We start from the raw sequence: 16,678 nt of genomic DNA, 5'->3' as shown, positions 1-16,678 counted from the left end.
CACGAACCCGTGTCCCCTGCATCGGCAGGCGGACTCTCAACCACTGCGCCACCAGGGAAGCCCAGAAAGTTTTAATAAGTTATACTGAAGCACAGTTAGACTGTTGAACAAATATTTTAACAAGTGAAAATTATCCTATCAGTTACAACTTTTATAAAGCTTTATTTTTTAAATTATTTATATGTACAGTATATGTAGATTATAATGAAACATTTGAGTTATTTTGAATGAATCCTAAAACCTTTATCCATCTTCTGTGGCATAGCAAATACACAGTCAATTTTCAGCATTAAGTAAAACTTTAAAAATTAGCCAGTGAATTTTGAGTGTTTGGATGCTGTCTATTTCTCATGGTGTTTTAAAGCCATGTTGTTAATATAAATAGTAAATTTACTCTGTAAAATCCTAAAACTTTTCCTAAAATTTACTATAGAAATTGGGGTTAATAATATACCTTTATGGGGGGAAAATAGTTATCTAGCTATTTTAGGACATATTGATTGAACACAGTTTTTATTTTCCAGACAAGCTTTCTATAACACTGAGTAACCTGTCGCAATAATTGTACTATAGAAATTTTAATCTGTGGGGAAATGTGGTGTAACCCTTCATTGTAAATGTTAGAAATATGGTTCCTCTTTCTGTCACAACGGGACCAAGAGTCTCTTTCTCCCCAGTCAGGAGGGTCCCAAAGGATATTCTTGGGACACTGAGGGCACCCCGCCATCTCCTTGTAAAAGTTGTTCTTTAATTGGTGGCTCTTTATGCTAAAGAAATTAGCTAAACTTTAGAAAAAAAGAAAAATACCTAGTTTTGCTTACTTTGGGTACAAATGATTATAAAAAGTAATTCTTCCTTACCTAGCCTGTGGCCAGGTGAAGAAAAATCTATATGTTAAAGTTACATATTGTTAAATTATACATTGGTGTCAGATACCAAATGAAATGTTTTTCTTAATTTTACATAGCCCTTTTTATATAGCTATAATAGTGAAAGCACTCCTTAAAAGTTTAGACAATTAAAACGTACATAGTCAATTTGAACTGTCTCAACTCTGTTTCATGTTAAATGTGTTACAGGAATGAATCTGAAGTCTGCTGCAGTAAAACACTGAAGGCTTTAAAATGTTTTCTTGCATAAAACTCAAAGTTTAGCTGCTTATGAGAATAGGGAAGGCAGGAAGCTAATGTCTGTCTCAAGATACAGGACAGCTGTTTGCTCATCAACCTCAACTGTGTGAGTAGACTTAAGCCTGTAACCCTATGTAATTAGGCATAATAATTTAAATTTTTTTAAATCTAAAGTGCTTAAAGATAACACATCAGTGTGATGAGATATTTTTTGGGGTCTATTTTTTTGGGTCTATCGTGGGTGCGATGTTGAGGGTGGAGTGGGTGGTAGATTTTTATTTATAAAATATTTTTGAGAATATCACTTAATAACCATGCATCCTTTTTCATCATTATTCTATTCCTGTGAAGCAAAAGAATATAATTCTTTAGATCCCTCTTTATTTTGCAGTTGATTTCAGCCTTTTAAAATTAATACTTTAACCAAACAGTCAAGAAAATGTATTTTGGGAATATGATGTTAGATATTAATATAGAAAATTGCTCTTGGAAATAATTTAATAACTTAAATTATAATTAATAATTTTTTTAAAATTTATTTATTTGGCTGTGTTGTGTCTTTGTTGTAGTTCACGGGCTTCTCACCGCAGTGGCTTCTCTTGTTGTGGAGCACGGGCTGTAGGCACACGGGCTCAGTAGTGGTGGCATGCGGGCTCAGTAGTTGTGGTGCACAGACTTAGTTGCTCCACGGCATGTGGGATCTTCCCGGCCCAGGGATCGAACCAGTTTCCCCTGCATTGGCAGGCAGATTCTAACCGCTGCGCCACCAGGGAAGTCCCTAAACATGACATTTCTTGATGACAGACAGCTGTATTTGTCTGGAACATGAAAGATTGGTCTTGCATCAGATGTAACTCCACAAAAGAGGAGGAAAGGAAGCAAAAATATGTCTTAAAGAATGTTGGTGAAAGTTACGTATATTTTCTTTGGGTTTTAGGTAAAGTGATTTTTAGCAAATTCAGCAAAGCCATTATAACGTTATTTTAAAATAAAGACATAGATGGGTGAATTAAGTGGTGTTGCCGGTTTTGAGTTCTGTCGGTAGTGACTGCTTTTTGGATTAAAGTGAGCCATTTTTTTACATTTAGATGCTGGTAGAGTGCTTTCTAATCTAGAAGCACTGGTAGTGTTATGGATGGTGCATTAAGTCTTTCAGGAAGGATTAGGTATCAGTGGTTTTATTGTAAGAGAATCTCCTGTGTTGGGGATGATCCTACTAAAGCCTAAAAGTAGTCTGGGTTTCAGCACTGACCATCACTCTGACTGTTGTTTAGAAACATGGTAGGTGTTGTGGGGGGAGGTTGTAGCAAGAAGTAGAAACACGGCTTTATGTTCTGTAAGAACTTGCTGTTTACTGGAATCTAATCAGGGGCCGGAACACATCTGAACAGATACCCATTCTAACTGAAAATGGGAAAGGGGGAGATTATTTTAAAAGATATGTGAAAATCTTGTGGAATTGGCAGGAAGTTTACAGCTTTGGTACCTTTCTGTGTGTTTGGTGTTCTTCTTCTTCTCCACCCCAACCTTTTCAGATTGGTTCATTGGGTCAGGTTTTCACCCATGTCTACATAACTTTTCTGGAGATATTATCCCATGGTACCAATGGAGCAACAAGAGTTAAGACCTGTAGGTAGTACAGATTGTATTAAAAGGGAATGTTAACAAGGAGTCAGTAGTTGGCAAGTCTAACTGCAATTTCTTTAACTGATTAGGAAGCAGGGAGGGGGCTGATAATAGTACCTTCCTCATATAGATATGGTGAAACTAAATGAGACAGTTCATCTAAAGTGCTTAGCACAGGGTCTAGTACATAACAGCTAATGTTTTCAGTGAGTACTTACTAATGCATATCGAAGTATGTACTTTGCTAATCTGATTTTTTTAATTTAAGGAGAAGGTTTGGAGAACTTAAGATTAAATGATGACCTATGGATACCTCACTCAGGGCATTTAATTCAGAGGTGGAGTGGCTGTCTAACTGTGCTGGTAGTTATGCCCTAAACTGTTCATGATATTCTATTAACCTTAGATTGGCTTACTGTTGAGCATTGTATGTTTTTAATCAGGAGCTTAGAATAGTTTTTCCATATTTGTTTTAGCCATTTGAACCCTTTGTTCAAATGAAGTCTTACAGAAACCTGGTATTTAAAAATACTAAAAAGGAACTGTTCTTGAAGCAGAAATGTTCAACCCAATCTACCATCTCAGTTTTCTCCTCACCTGTGCCCTCTGCCTCGGCAATCATTGATAGAATGCATAGTTATAAGAAGTAAAAGCACACTTATGAGAAATTAATTTAGTGAATGATTGCCTGAATGGATAAGCATGCATAATCCCATGCACACCCTTAGATGTTTTAAGATTTTATTTTTGACTCTGGCTGCTTGTAGACTGGCTGTTAACTGAAGTTGGCCATGATACTGGTTTATCTTGAAAGGTGGTACTAATAAACAACCCCAGAAACTTGTATTTTTCTTTACAGATATTGTTGACCATACCACATATCACATTGTGTTCTCCTTATAAACTGTATGTGAAATACTCCCTCTTGTGTTATCTGAGTCAAGGTTAATTGTATTTCTGAGTAATTGATTTCATTTTTCTTTTGAATATTGTACCTCTTAACTAGTCATATCCTTTGCATTGGCTGCTAGGAAGAGTAGAGTCAGCTGAATGGCTTCTGATTAGCCAAAAAGCCCTATGGGCATGTGTTTTGTTTTGACAATATACCTGACCCCTCATTTTTTCTACCACTTTGTCTTGGATTGACCATTTTGGCTTCTGTCTAATGTCATATAGCATGCATTTTAAAAGTCACCTTAAATCCTTTTCAGCACACCATGAAGTATATAAAAAACCATAGTGGTGTGTTTAGTGAACAGCATTTGTTAATCCCTCCTTTCCATTATAGGGTGATGCTTATAGGTTTAAATTCAGACACCGTAGCATGGATACAAAGCCTTCACTATATGGCCTTACTGTTTCTAGGATTACTCCATCCTGTATTCCAGACACACAGGATTCTCTCCCCTGATAAGATACCGTACTTACTTTATCCTGCCCCATAATTATAAGTAGTAGGTATAAGCACTTACTAATCAATGCATCCTTTTATAAACTTTGGTAGGAGGATGTTAGAAACCTTTCCCTCACACTTGTAATCAGGAAATCAGCTCGGTAGGAAGTAAGATTAAGAGATCTCCTAACAGGTGATCACTGTCAGTGAGACAAAGGACACCTTTTATGTACGTGCCCTTTGTGAGCTGTGGGTAAAGAAGGAGTCTTGGATTTATGACTGTAAGATGTTATGGAAAAACCCGAACGAACTTTTTGGCCAACGCAATATTTGTGGCTTCTTTCTCACAACTAAAGTGGAGTTGAGTAGTTACCACAGACTATATGGCACACAAAGCCTAAATTATTTACTTATCAGGCCCTTTAGAGAAAAAGTTTACCAACTCATAATATACAGTGTTGGGGATACAACCCTGAAAAAACTAAATAATCATTTTGTGTATTTTATTTGGTTTTTCTCTTTTGTATTAGTCTTTACAGACTATATTATTTGTTCATCGTTCATATTTCAATTCATATTGAAATTCGATGTTGATTACTATAAATAGCTCTCATAACTCTGAGTTTGTAGGGGTATGTGAACTTAGTAGGCCTTTCCCTGAAATGAGAAACTAAGAGCTGTATGCCCAGATTCTGTCCAAGGGTAGACTTCAATTTGGGGTATGTGGGTAGGAAACTAGAATGAGGAAGACTTTACTGTGCAGTACCAGTATCCCAGAATAGGTCAAAGAGGAAGAATACAATGAAGTATAATTAGTTTCAAGATTTAATAAAATTAGTACTTTTATTGTTTAATCAAGAATATTCATAAGTGGTGCTTTTTCGGGGGGAAGAAGGTAAGAGTATGGTGATGAAGAATACAGTGGCTGCTGACTGCTAGTACGGTTTGGTGCATGAAGCCAAGGCTCCAGCTTGTTTTACCTTCCATTGCTTTTACGCTGCCAGTCGACACAGTGAAAAGGCAAATAACAAGTTCTTGTTTTTATGAAAATAGTTTTGACCCCCTGGGCCTCTGAGAGGATCTCAGGGATTGGATCCCCAGGGGGTCCACAGATAAGCTTTGAGAATTACTGACCTAGGTCATGGACTCCAGCCAGACTGCTAAGGTTGACTATTAGTTCCATCACTTACTACTAGCTGTATGACCTTAAGCAATTTACTTTAACCTCCCCATGCTTGTCTGTGATATGGTAATAATACCTATTGCCTAGGTTTGTTATGAGGATAAAGGAGTTGAGGTTTATAAACGTGCTTAGGAACAGTGCTTGGCACATAAAACACTATATAAATATTATTAAATAAAACCAAATGGTAAATCCGGTTATTAGTATAAAAAGTGTTATACAAAGTTTTAGAAGAACAGGAGAGATTTAAATTTAGAGTTTGACCATACAATGGAAGAAATCAGGGAGAAACATTCATTTACAAGTATTGGAAACTAAGTTGGAGATTTGCCTTAGGAGAAGAGATTTCTTAAAGGGGCTGGGGACAGGGAGGTGAAGCACAAAGTCAGGCATGTTGAATTATGAGGTTTAAGGTCAAAGAAGAAGAAATAAAAAGGTTCATACATGTGGATCTTGCATACATAGAGCTTATTTTGTTAGTCTTTTGGAGAAGAAAAGTGACTGAAAGCCCATGAGTGTGGAAACCAATGGGAAAATTTGAGTGGGTTCCCCATTTTGCAAAAAAAGGTTTTGGGTTGCCTTGTACAGATAGTAACTAATTCTTTAAGATATGCAATATGGAACCTAGGTCTGTTTGAGAACATAAGATTGACTACAACTTTAATTATAAAATTACTATGTTTGGTATGCCAACTTAAGCAAATTGCTAAATGAACCTCTCTCTGAGTGAAACGAATTAGAAAAAATACCCCAAAGCTTAGAGTGTGGCTAAGCATCTTTGTTCAGTGTACAAACTGTATAGCATAGGTAGTGGGCCCTGCTGGCAAATCTAGATCTTTTCTCAAACAGCAAATTCAGTTTCTTTAAAAAGAGCCTATTGCAGCCTGTTTGCCTTGTGGTAAATACTTGGTTACTACAGGATGTAGTACAAGGCTGCTGCTACCTTGCCAGCACAGTTTCGTTCATGCATTCAACAAATATTGAATGTCTACCATGTGCCAGGCATTATTTTAAGCATCAGTGAACAAAATGGACAGAATCTGCTGTTACAGAGGTGACATTTTAGTAAAGGGGAAGAGAGATAAGTGTAATTTAATAGTAAATTAAGATTAAAGGCATTGAAGAAAAATAAAACTGGAAAGGGTAATAAAGGATGCTGGTTGCAATTTTAAATGGGGTAAAGGAAGCCCTCTCTCAGAAGATGACATCTGAGCAAAGGTCCTGAAGATGAGGGAACCTAGTTGTAGTGACTTCTGGAGGGTAGAAGTTACAAAGGCCTTATGACAGGAGCATAGCTGGCATTTCTGTATATGATCAGGGAGGAGTGGGAGAGGAGGTCAGGTAATGGCGGAACAGATTATAAAAGAGCCTTTAAGTCATGGTAAGGAGTTTGGCTTTTACTTGGTGAATTGAAGGATTTTGAGTAAGCAAGCAGTGTGATCTGCTTTAGATTTTAACATAATCACTGGCTGCTGTATTGAAAATACACCATAGGAAGATAAGAACAGAAGCAAGGAGACCTATATACCAGTAACTGTATTAGTTATCAATTGCTATATAGCAAATTATTCCAAAAACTTCATGGTTTAAAAAAAGAAACACTTATTGTCTCACACAGTTTCTGTCAGGAATATAGACGTAGCTTAGCTGTATAATTTTGGCTCAGAGTCTCTCATGAGGTTGCAGCCCAGATGTTAGCCAAGGTTGCAGTCATCCAAAGACTTAACCAGGGTTGAAGGATTTGCTTCCAAGTTCACTCATACACCTTTTGGCCAGAGACCTCAGTTACTCAGCAAGTGGGGCTGTCCTTATGACAGTGGTAGCCGCCTTTCCTGGAGTGAGTGATCCACGAGAGAGAGAGAGAGCAAGGCAGTAGCCATAACGTACAGTGTCTTTTATGACTAGACTGAGAAATGACAAACCAACACTTCCACAGTATTCTGTTGGTTATCCAGACAAACACTGATAAAATGTGGGAGGGGACTACAAAGGGCCAGAATATCAGGAGGCATGGGGATCATTGGGGGCCACCTTGGAGGCCGGCAACAAATAGAAAATGAAATTTTAAAAAGACACCATGTATTGCCTTTTAACAAATTAAATACCTAGGAATATCTACAAGAAATATGCAAGACCTGCATGAACACTGTCAAAACATTACGGGGGAACTTAAAGAAGACCTAAATAAATTTAGGAGTCTGCTGTGTTTGTACATCTGTAGATTCAACACAACCCTAACAGGTCCCCCCACCCCCCCATAGAAGTTGACAAACTGAATCTAAAATTTGTATGGAAATGGAAAGTGCCAAGAATAAGCAACAGAATCTTGAGGAAGAATAAAACTGATAGCAGCTATCCAAAATCTATAATAACTTGAAAGAGGATAGACAAGATAGACCAGTGGGATCGAATTGAGAGTCTAGGAAAACACCCGCATTACGTGTATGATAACCCATGTATGGACAAGAGTGAGACTGCAGTGCAGTAGGGAGAGGACAGGCTTTTCAATAAATGGATTTGGGTTAATTAGATAACCATATGGAGAAAAATATGAATCTTAATCCCTACCTTATTCCATACAAAAAATCAACTCCAGATGGATTACAGATCTAAATGTGAAAGGTAAAATAATAAAATTAATAGGAAAATAGCATCTTCGTGACCTTGGAGTAGGCAAAGATTTTTTAAATAACTCACTATAAAAGATAATTGTTAACAAAATCATATTAAGGTGAATTTTGGTTTCAAGACACCATTAAAAATGGAAAGACAAACCATCGTGGAAGGTAAAGTAAGCAAAAGGCAATCCAACAGAAAAAAATTGCACAGAAAACTTAGACACTTAACTAAAGAAGATTTTAAGAATATTTAAAATAGAAAGGCAGATGTATTAATTTCTTAGGGCTGCAACTACAATTAATACAAACTAGGAAGCTTAAAAACTACACAAATTTATTCTCTCGCAGTTCTGGAGGCCAGAAGTTCAAAATCAAGGGGTTGGCAGTGCCATGCTCTGTACAAGCTCTAGGAGAGAATACATTTCTTGCTGCCAGATTCTAGTGGCTGCATGCATTCTTTGGCTTGTGGCCACATCACTCCAGTCTCTGCCTTTGTCTTCACATCACCTTCTCCTCTGTGTCTCTCAAAACTCTCTCTGCCTTTCTCTTACAAATATACATGTGATTGCATCTTAAGCCCAACCGAACAATCCAGACTAGCTCCTCTTCTTAAGATCCTTAACTTAATCATCTTTTGCCATATAAGATAGTATTCAGAGGTTGCAGAGATTAGCACATAGACATGTCTTTGGGGCTACCATTTTGCCCAGTATAGCAGGCAGTACTAAGTATTGGTGAGGTATGTAGTAACCGGAATGCTCATACTTTGCCAGGGGCTCTAACGTTGCCAGGAGTGTGTAAATTTGTATAACCCACTTTGGGAACTGGTAGTATCTGCTTAAAGGTGAACATACATATACCCTATGACCCAACGTGTCCCCTCCTAGGTATATACTGAGCAGAAATGCGTATGTATCATAGTCAAAAAACACATAAAATAATGTTCATAACAGCAATATTTGTCATAGTCATAAGCTGGAAAGTTCCCAATTCCCTGTCATCACTAGAACAGATAGTGGTTTATTCATACAGTGTAATATACTAGATAGCAAAGAGAAGGAATGGACTGTGGTTAGACACATTAGCATGATTGAGTCTCAAAAACAATTTGAGAGAAGCCAGACACAATGTGTGTACACTGTATAATTCCATTTATTAAAAGTTCAAGAATAGGAAAAGCTAATCTAGAGTATTAGAAGTCAGCATAATTGTTATCCTTGGGGAAAGGATAATATTTGGAAAAGAGCATGAGGAAGCTTTTGAGGGGTACTGATGATAATCTGGTTTTTTTTTGTTTTTTTTTATTGCGGTACGCGGGCCTCTCACTGTTGTGGCCTCTCCCGTTGCGGAGCACAGGCTCCGGACGCACAGGCTCAGTGGCCATGGTTCACGGGCCTAGCCGCTCCGCAGCATGTGGGATCTTCCCAGACCGGGGCACAAACCCGTGTCCCCTGCATCGGCAGGCGGACTCTCAACCACTGCGCCACCAGGGAAGCCCGATAATCTGTTTCTTGATTGGGGTGCTTAGTTACCCAGTTGTGTTCAATTTTGTGAAAATTTAAGCTTTACACTTGGGGCTTGTATATGTTTAAAGAAGAAAAGAATGAGAGTTGTTGGTTACTTTTGTAGGTTTCTTTACTATAGGACATCTCAGTTGAACTAATGGAATATCTTTCATTTTGATATGCATTGATTATTCTGTTCTGTTTGAAAGTTTTAGTAGAGCCACTTGATTATAACATTTGTAAGGACTTTGAATTGCAAGTGACAGAAGCCCAAAGCAAATTAAAGCAAAATGAGAATTTGTTCACATAATTGGGAAGTCTGAGGGGTGGAGCTGTCCTCAGTAAGCCTTTGTCTTGGCTGTCTCCTTCCTACCCATTTTGGCTTTGCTTACCTTATTTTAATTAACTATGTGGACTCTTTCTCCCTTGTGGCAGAGACGGCCACCGGCAGCACCAGGTTTACATTGTATTGTCTTCAATGTAATCTCAGAGCAAAGTCTGCCTCTTTCCCAGTAGCACCAGTAAAATCCAGCGAGGAATGAATGATTGGCTCAGATTGAGTCATAATGCCCAGGCTTGGATCACGTGCCCATCACTGAGACAGGTCTGGCCCTGAGGAGGAGGGGTTAAGCCTACCCAAAGCAAATGAAATGGTCTTCCCACAGGAAAGAGAGGTTCTGTTAATCTGAAAGAGGAAGGAAACATACCAGGCAGACAGAAACTATCAGTTTCAGGAATATGGATGTCTTCCCAGTCCAGTTATTGAATGATTTTATAATTATTAAGATACCACGGATTTTATTTAGCCTTGGTGAATAGAAAACTGTGTGCTAAAATAGAGGACAGTTTGTACCAATTACATTACTGTCATTTTTCACATCATAGCTACAACTCTCTGCATAAACTATACCTGGTGATACAGATTTGGATGAAATATTGCCTTTCATAGTTTTTTCCCCTTATTGGGTGATAAACATATACTTAAATAAGAGATGAGGCTTAGCAAGAGCAAATAATACTTTAAATTTACATTGCTTGGATTAGAGAATCCCACAGTTAATAGTACCTGTGCTTGAGTCCCATGTCTACCTAGCCTCCCCACATCTTCTTCAGTGATGATTGCATTAAAGTCATTTGCTTATTTAATCCAGAAGTTGGCAGATTTTTGGTTCATCACCTGTTTTTGTTCAGCACATGAGCCAAGAATGGTTTTTGCATTTTTAAGTGGTGGGAGGAAAAATCAAAAGAGGGACATTTTATAATGTGAAAATTCTGTGAAATTCTGGTGGCCATAAGTATAGCTCATTTGTTTACGTATTGTCTGTGGCTGCTTTTACATGACAACAGCCGAATTGAGTAGTTGTAACAGAGACTGTATGGCCCTGAAGCATAAAATATTTACTGTCTGGTCATTTACTGAAAGGTTTGCCAACAACTGATACACACATTTTTGGGTAGAATGTGACAAATCAGAGTCAGATGATGGGAATGCCAATCAGAGTTTTTCTGAAACCTGTCTTCTTCAGCTGGAAACACTTGTAGTGGCTTCTTTTTGTGAGATTTATCATGCCAGTCAATGAAAACTTCCCTTATATCAATAACTGGGAGGTTTGTATATATTAGAATTAGCTTTGGAGTCTCTTATCCTTACATAACCTAGTATGTTGAAATTGATGAATTATTTGCTGGGAAGGAATATATAGTATCCTCAAAGATGTTATTCTCATGTTAGCTGGACTCGCGCCTTTTTTGTCTTTCAGCCCAAGAAACAGCAGGAAAGACAGCCTGACGTAGGGAACTGGGGACTGCTATACAGAGAGAACTACAAAGCATCCTCAGTGCAGTAGGAACCCTAATCCAAAGTCCCTATACTTTTATCAGAGTGAGTAGCATTCATCCCAACTGTTCTATATTGAGTCATACTTTCTGATCTATTTGCTTTATGAACTTTACTAGATATTTTGTAATCTCTGCAAAGGTTCTTGACCTCCAGAACATATGTATGTTGCCCATATGATAGGTATCATCATAGGTTAAGATTAGGTAACTGAAAGTGAAGGTAGCCTTGAATTGGAGAGTATAAGCTCTATCTAAGAGCTCTAAGGGTCCTAGCTGCTTGGTTTTAATTTTGGGAACATCAGTCCACTGTTGTCAGGTCTTGCCGTTTTTCAAGAGAAGCTGGAAACCTGGGATTCTTATTTGACATTCCCCAATTTCTGAATGCTAACAATTAATTTTTAAAAATTAATATGTGCTGGCTTACCAAACATGCCTGTGGGTCAGATTTAACTTGTTTGCCAGCTAACAACTTCTGTATTTAAGTCATCATTGTAAACTATATATCCTCCCTATTTATTTCAGGAGGAGGAAGAAGAACAATGAAATGAAAAATTACATATGCCTTCTGTAACTGGCTTGGGTTACTGATCATTCTTGCTGAATGACTGTTTCAGTATATAAATTATGAGTACTGTGATTGAAACATTTTTCATCAGTCTGTTTTCGCCCCTTTTCAATGGAAAATAACCATTTTTTGCCTGACGTGAATGCTTCTAACAATAATGAAATGTGTTTATTCAACAAAATATTTTGTAATATTCATATTAGGCACAAAGGGGATTTGAAGAAGAAACTGTTTAACTGGGAAATGATTTGTATACCTGTAAAGCTCTTGAGTAATGGTAAGCTTAAGTGCCCCAAAAGGGTGGTGTACAGACAGCTTCTGTAGGAGTACAGAGCAGAGGAGGATCGAGGTGGGCAGAAATGAACCCAGAAGAAGTAGAATTTAAGCTGATTTCCTGAATAAGATTGTTATAGGCAGAGTGAAGAAGCAGACAACATTTACAAAGGAAAGAGCAGTATGAGCTAGAAGCTTGTTTCCAGCAACTAGGATGATTTGTTTCAAATAGATAGGCGCAAAAGGACCCTCTGCTTTTAGGCAGAGCAGAGTTAGAGCAGTTACTGAGTTTCTGCTAGGTGCCAGGCACTATATGGAAGCTTTCTATATACATTGTCTTAAATAAATATGAGCACACTTTTAAAAATAATTAATTTAGTTTTGGCTGTATTGGGCCTTTGTTGCCGCGTACAGCTTTCTCTAGTTGCAGCTAGTGGGGGCTACTCTTTGTTGTGGTGCACCGGCTTCTCATTGCGGTGGCTTCTCTTGTTGCAGAGCACAGGCTCTAGGCGCCCGGGCTTCAGTAGTTGTGGCTCGTGGGCTCTAGAGCACAGGCTCAGTAGTTGTGGCACATGTGTTTAGTTGCTCCGGGGCATGTGGGATCCTCCAGGACCAGGGTTCGAACCTGTGTTCCCTGCACTGGTAGGCGGATTCTTAACCACTGTGCCGCCAGGGAAGTTCTGAGCACACCTTTTTTTTTTTTTTTTTTTTTAACATCTTTATTGGAGTATAATTGCTTTACAATGGTGTGCTAGTTTCTGCTGTATAACAAAGCGAATTAGCTATACGTATACATATATCCCCATATCCTCTCCCTCTTGTGTCTCCCTCCCACCCTCCCTATCCCACCCCTCTAGGTGGTCACAAAGCAGGAGCTGGTTTCCCTCCCTCTGCTATGCGGTTGCTTCCCACTAGCTATCTGTTTTACATTTGGTAGTGTATATATGTCAGTGCCACTCTCTCACTTCGTCCCAGCTTACCCTTCCCTCTCCCCGTGTCCTCAAGTCCATTTTCTACGTCTGTATCTTTATTCCTATCCTGCCCCTAGGTTCTTCAGAACCTTTTTTCTTTTTTAGATTCCATACATATGTGTTAGCATATGGTATTTGTTTTTCTCTTTCTGACTTCACTCTGTATGACAGACTCTAGGTCCATCCACCTCACTACAAATAACTCAATTTCGGCTGAAAAAATATGGAACGCTTCACGAATTTGCGTATCGTCCTTGTGTAGGGGCCATGCTAATCTTCTCTGTATCGTTCCAATTTTAGTGTATGTGCTGCTGAAGCAAGCACCTGAGCACACTTTTAAGGAGTTGAACTTAGGGAAGTTTAGTAACACGTCCAAGCTCTTAATAGGTAATTAAAACGGCAAAACTGGGATCTGACCCCAAGCCTGTTCACTTTTCACTCAGCATACTTTCCAGGGAAATTGGGCTGGTTAAGGTAAATTACGTAGAGCATGAATGCCAGGTCTAGTACTCCTTTCTGGGGAAATTATTTAGTAACTAGAACAGAAGTAATATGATGAGAACTGAGTGTTTTAGGAGAATTTTAATAAGTGGATTGTGAGGAGAGGCAGTAAAACAGAAGGAAAAAACTTAAAATAACCCAGATGTGAAGTGATAAAGTCAGAATTGGGATGCAATTGTGATGCAAAGAAGAAAACAGCATGAGATATTTCAGAATGAAAATTATTGGAACTTGGTGACTCAAAATTCTAGGGGATGAAGCAGAGGGAAATAAGTTTAATTGACATGTATTTGCAGTTATAATTGAGTCTGTGTTGCATTCATTCATTGCTGTCCTTTTGTCAGAATTTTAATAATTGGTAATGAATTTTCTTTGCAATCTTAAAATATTTGATCTTGAATTTTTATGCTAATGAGAATTTTTAGGTTAAAAGACTTAAAGGAAAAACAAATTTTCTCAAGAACTTGGTTAAGTTAATTGAAGCTGCATAATATCTTAAGGTTGAATAAATGAATGAAAGTTTAAATTATCTTTAAATGAAAAGAATAAGAATTCATGAATGCTCATGAATTTGTTTGGCAGGGACAGGATGGACTTTGAAAGTCATTCTCTTTGTTTTTTTAGATCCAAAAAAAAAAGGACATTGACCTAATTGTTTACTAGATATGTGACCTTGGGCAAGTTATTCAGTCTCTTTGAATATCAGTTTCCTCATTTAAGAATGGGGATATCAGTAATACCAACATCATAGGGTTCTGGAGAGAATTAAATGAGATAATATAAATAAAACAATGAAGACAGTTTTTGGCCCATAGTAAGCTCTGAATAAGTAAGTACTATCCGAGTGGGGTAGAGAGGACAGTCAGTTGTAGGTTTGATTATGAATGTTAAGAGTCAGAAATCACATTTTCTGAATTCTCTTTAATTTGTATTTTTTTTTTTTTAATTACACCATGCTAATCCATTTTTCTCTGTATGTCTGGTAATCTCATTCTTTACCTCCTTGGATTTGTAGTTTTATAATCCCACAATACATAGAGCAATTAAGGAATTGTTCTGCCTTCTCATGCTCTTTCCTCTTTTTCTTTCCTGAATGCCAAGCTAATGGGCCCTCCAAATTGTTTACCTACCAAAAAGGTACAGTAGCAAGGGGATGCAAGATTTCCAGTTTCTCCATAGCTACCCCATCTTTGCCACTACACATAAAGATAAACTAAGATACCCTTTTATGGCTTTTGGTCTTTTCCTGAATCTTCATGGAAAGGTACATTTTGTGGCCTAAAAATGAATAACTAACACTGATTCTTTTCCTTTTTCTCTTTCTCTTTTTTTCTTTTCTTTTTAAGTAAGCTGTGAAATCTTTTGTGCTTTTTATCTGCCAGGATAATAGCTTTTTATAAGAAAGCTCTTGACTTATGAAAATAATTGCTAGTTTGCTACTGTGCAGGGCAGTTTGGCTTGGGGAAATTGCTAGTGTTACATGTTTTAAATTTTAGTCTTACTATTCAGAAGCAGGGATTGTGATATAAAAAACTTGGTGGTCATATTGTACTTTTAATCTGTGAATATTTACTGAGTTTTTATAGAAATAAGATATTTATCTTCTCCAGATGCTTGTACATTGCCAGCATATACTGAAAGATTTATCAGTACCGGTAGGGAAGGTTCTTTAATTCTTATAACATATCATTTTAATGTCATTAATAGGTAGCATAGAATAGTTGGTGATTTAGAACAGTGTTTCTCGAGAATTCCCTGGCAGTCCAATGGTTAGGACTCGGTGCTTTTACTGCCCGGGTTCCATCCCTGGTAAGGGAACTAAGATCCCACAAGCTACACGGCGCAGCCAAAAAAAAAAAGTGTTTCTCAATCTTTTTTCCTTTATTGCCCTCCCCCCCATCCCCAGGAGCCTTTTAAAACAGTTTTTTCCTAATTGGCTTCCTACCTCCATAAAATTTTAATTCCACATATATATAATAGTTATCTATTTATGTATTATATGTATAGCTGTGTTTTATACACAAATAGTAAGGGTTTTTTTTTTTTTTTTGTACTCCCATTCCCCAGAGAATCAGTGTTTGCCTTCTTGAGGTGATTCTGCCTGCATTTATGGTTTACAGCAGTGGATTCTCAAAATTTTTGGTTTCAGAACTTTTGTATTCTCTAAAATTATTGAGCATGTTGAAGAGCTTTTGTTTATGTTTGTCATATCTAGAGAAAATTTTATCATGCTACAAATTAAAGTGAGAAAAATCACAAAATATTTATTAATTTATTTAAAAATATTTTATGAAAAATAACCATTTCTCCCTCCCCCCTGCCCAAGTGGTTTGGTGAGAAATGTGGCATTGTTATACATTTTTGCAGATCTCTTTAAGGTCTGGCTTAATAGCAAACAGCAGGATTCTCATAGTTGCCTCTGCATTCATTCTGTTACAATGTTAAAAAGAAAAGCTGGTGTCATACAGATATGTAGTTGCAAAAGGAAGGAGTATTTTAATAACCTTTTCAGATAATAGAGGTTTCTCTTCTTCGATATTATACCAAAATGTAACAATTTGTAGTTTCTTAAAGGGATAGTTGCAATGTAGGATCTCATACTATATAAAAACCTTTTGTCTGTTACTCTAAAACCCAGTGTTCTTTCACTTTGAATAAATCTTTTGTTCCTGAATAATTTTGTACTGGCATACATTGGTCACTTAGGAAATATTGGTTTACTGACTTACGCAGACCTTCCAGATGTCAATAATAGTACCAACTACTCACATGTCATTAATATAACCACTGACCTTATCAAAGACTCTCTAAAAATTGGAGAAACTTGTCAAGCTTTTTTTCATTTGAATGTTGTCCTCGGCAATAAATAGTATTAGTTATTTTTCTTGAAGTGACAGGCTTATTACTTCATTCATTTTTGAGAAAATATCTGCCACATACTCAAGTGTGAATAACCAGAGTTTGTCAGTCGTTCTTTGAAATAAAAAACTTGTTCTGACTCGGTTAGGTTGTAACTCAGACAATTGCACAAGTGCTTTTTCTTGAGTCATCATACTTTCTATATGCAGCAGGAA

The 16,678-nt window shown here is 37.4% G+C and overlaps 1 protein-coding gene across 6 annotated transcripts in view; it reads left to right on the top strand.

Annotated features, from left to right (window-relative positions):
• ZFAND6 (zinc finger AN1-type containing 6) overlaps positions 1-16,678 on the top strand; it is an 83,248-nt gene that overhangs the window by 47,207 nt on the left and 19,363 nt on the right. For 3 of the 6 annotated variants that reach the window (XM_007447064.1, XM_007447065.1, XM_007447069.1), the window contains one exon: positions 1,080-1,236. The exons of the other annotated variants lie outside the window; for them this stretch is intronic. The gene's annotated coding sequence lies outside the window, so the exon portion shown is untranslated. Of the gene's footprint in view, positions 1-1,079; positions 1,237-16,678 lie in introns of those variants that run through there. 6 annotated transcript variants of the gene reach the window in all.

Source organism: Lipotes vexillifer, unplaced genomic scaffold (genome assembly GCF_000442215.2).
Source record: "Lipotes vexillifer unplaced genomic scaffold, Lipotes_vexillifer_v1.1 scaffold1339, whole genome shotgun sequence".
In the NCBI taxonomy this organism is placed as follows: Eukaryota; Metazoa; Chordata; class Mammalia; order Artiodactyla; family Lipotidae; genus Lipotes; species Lipotes vexillifer.
This window is presented reverse-complemented; position numbering and strand designations above follow the sequence as displayed.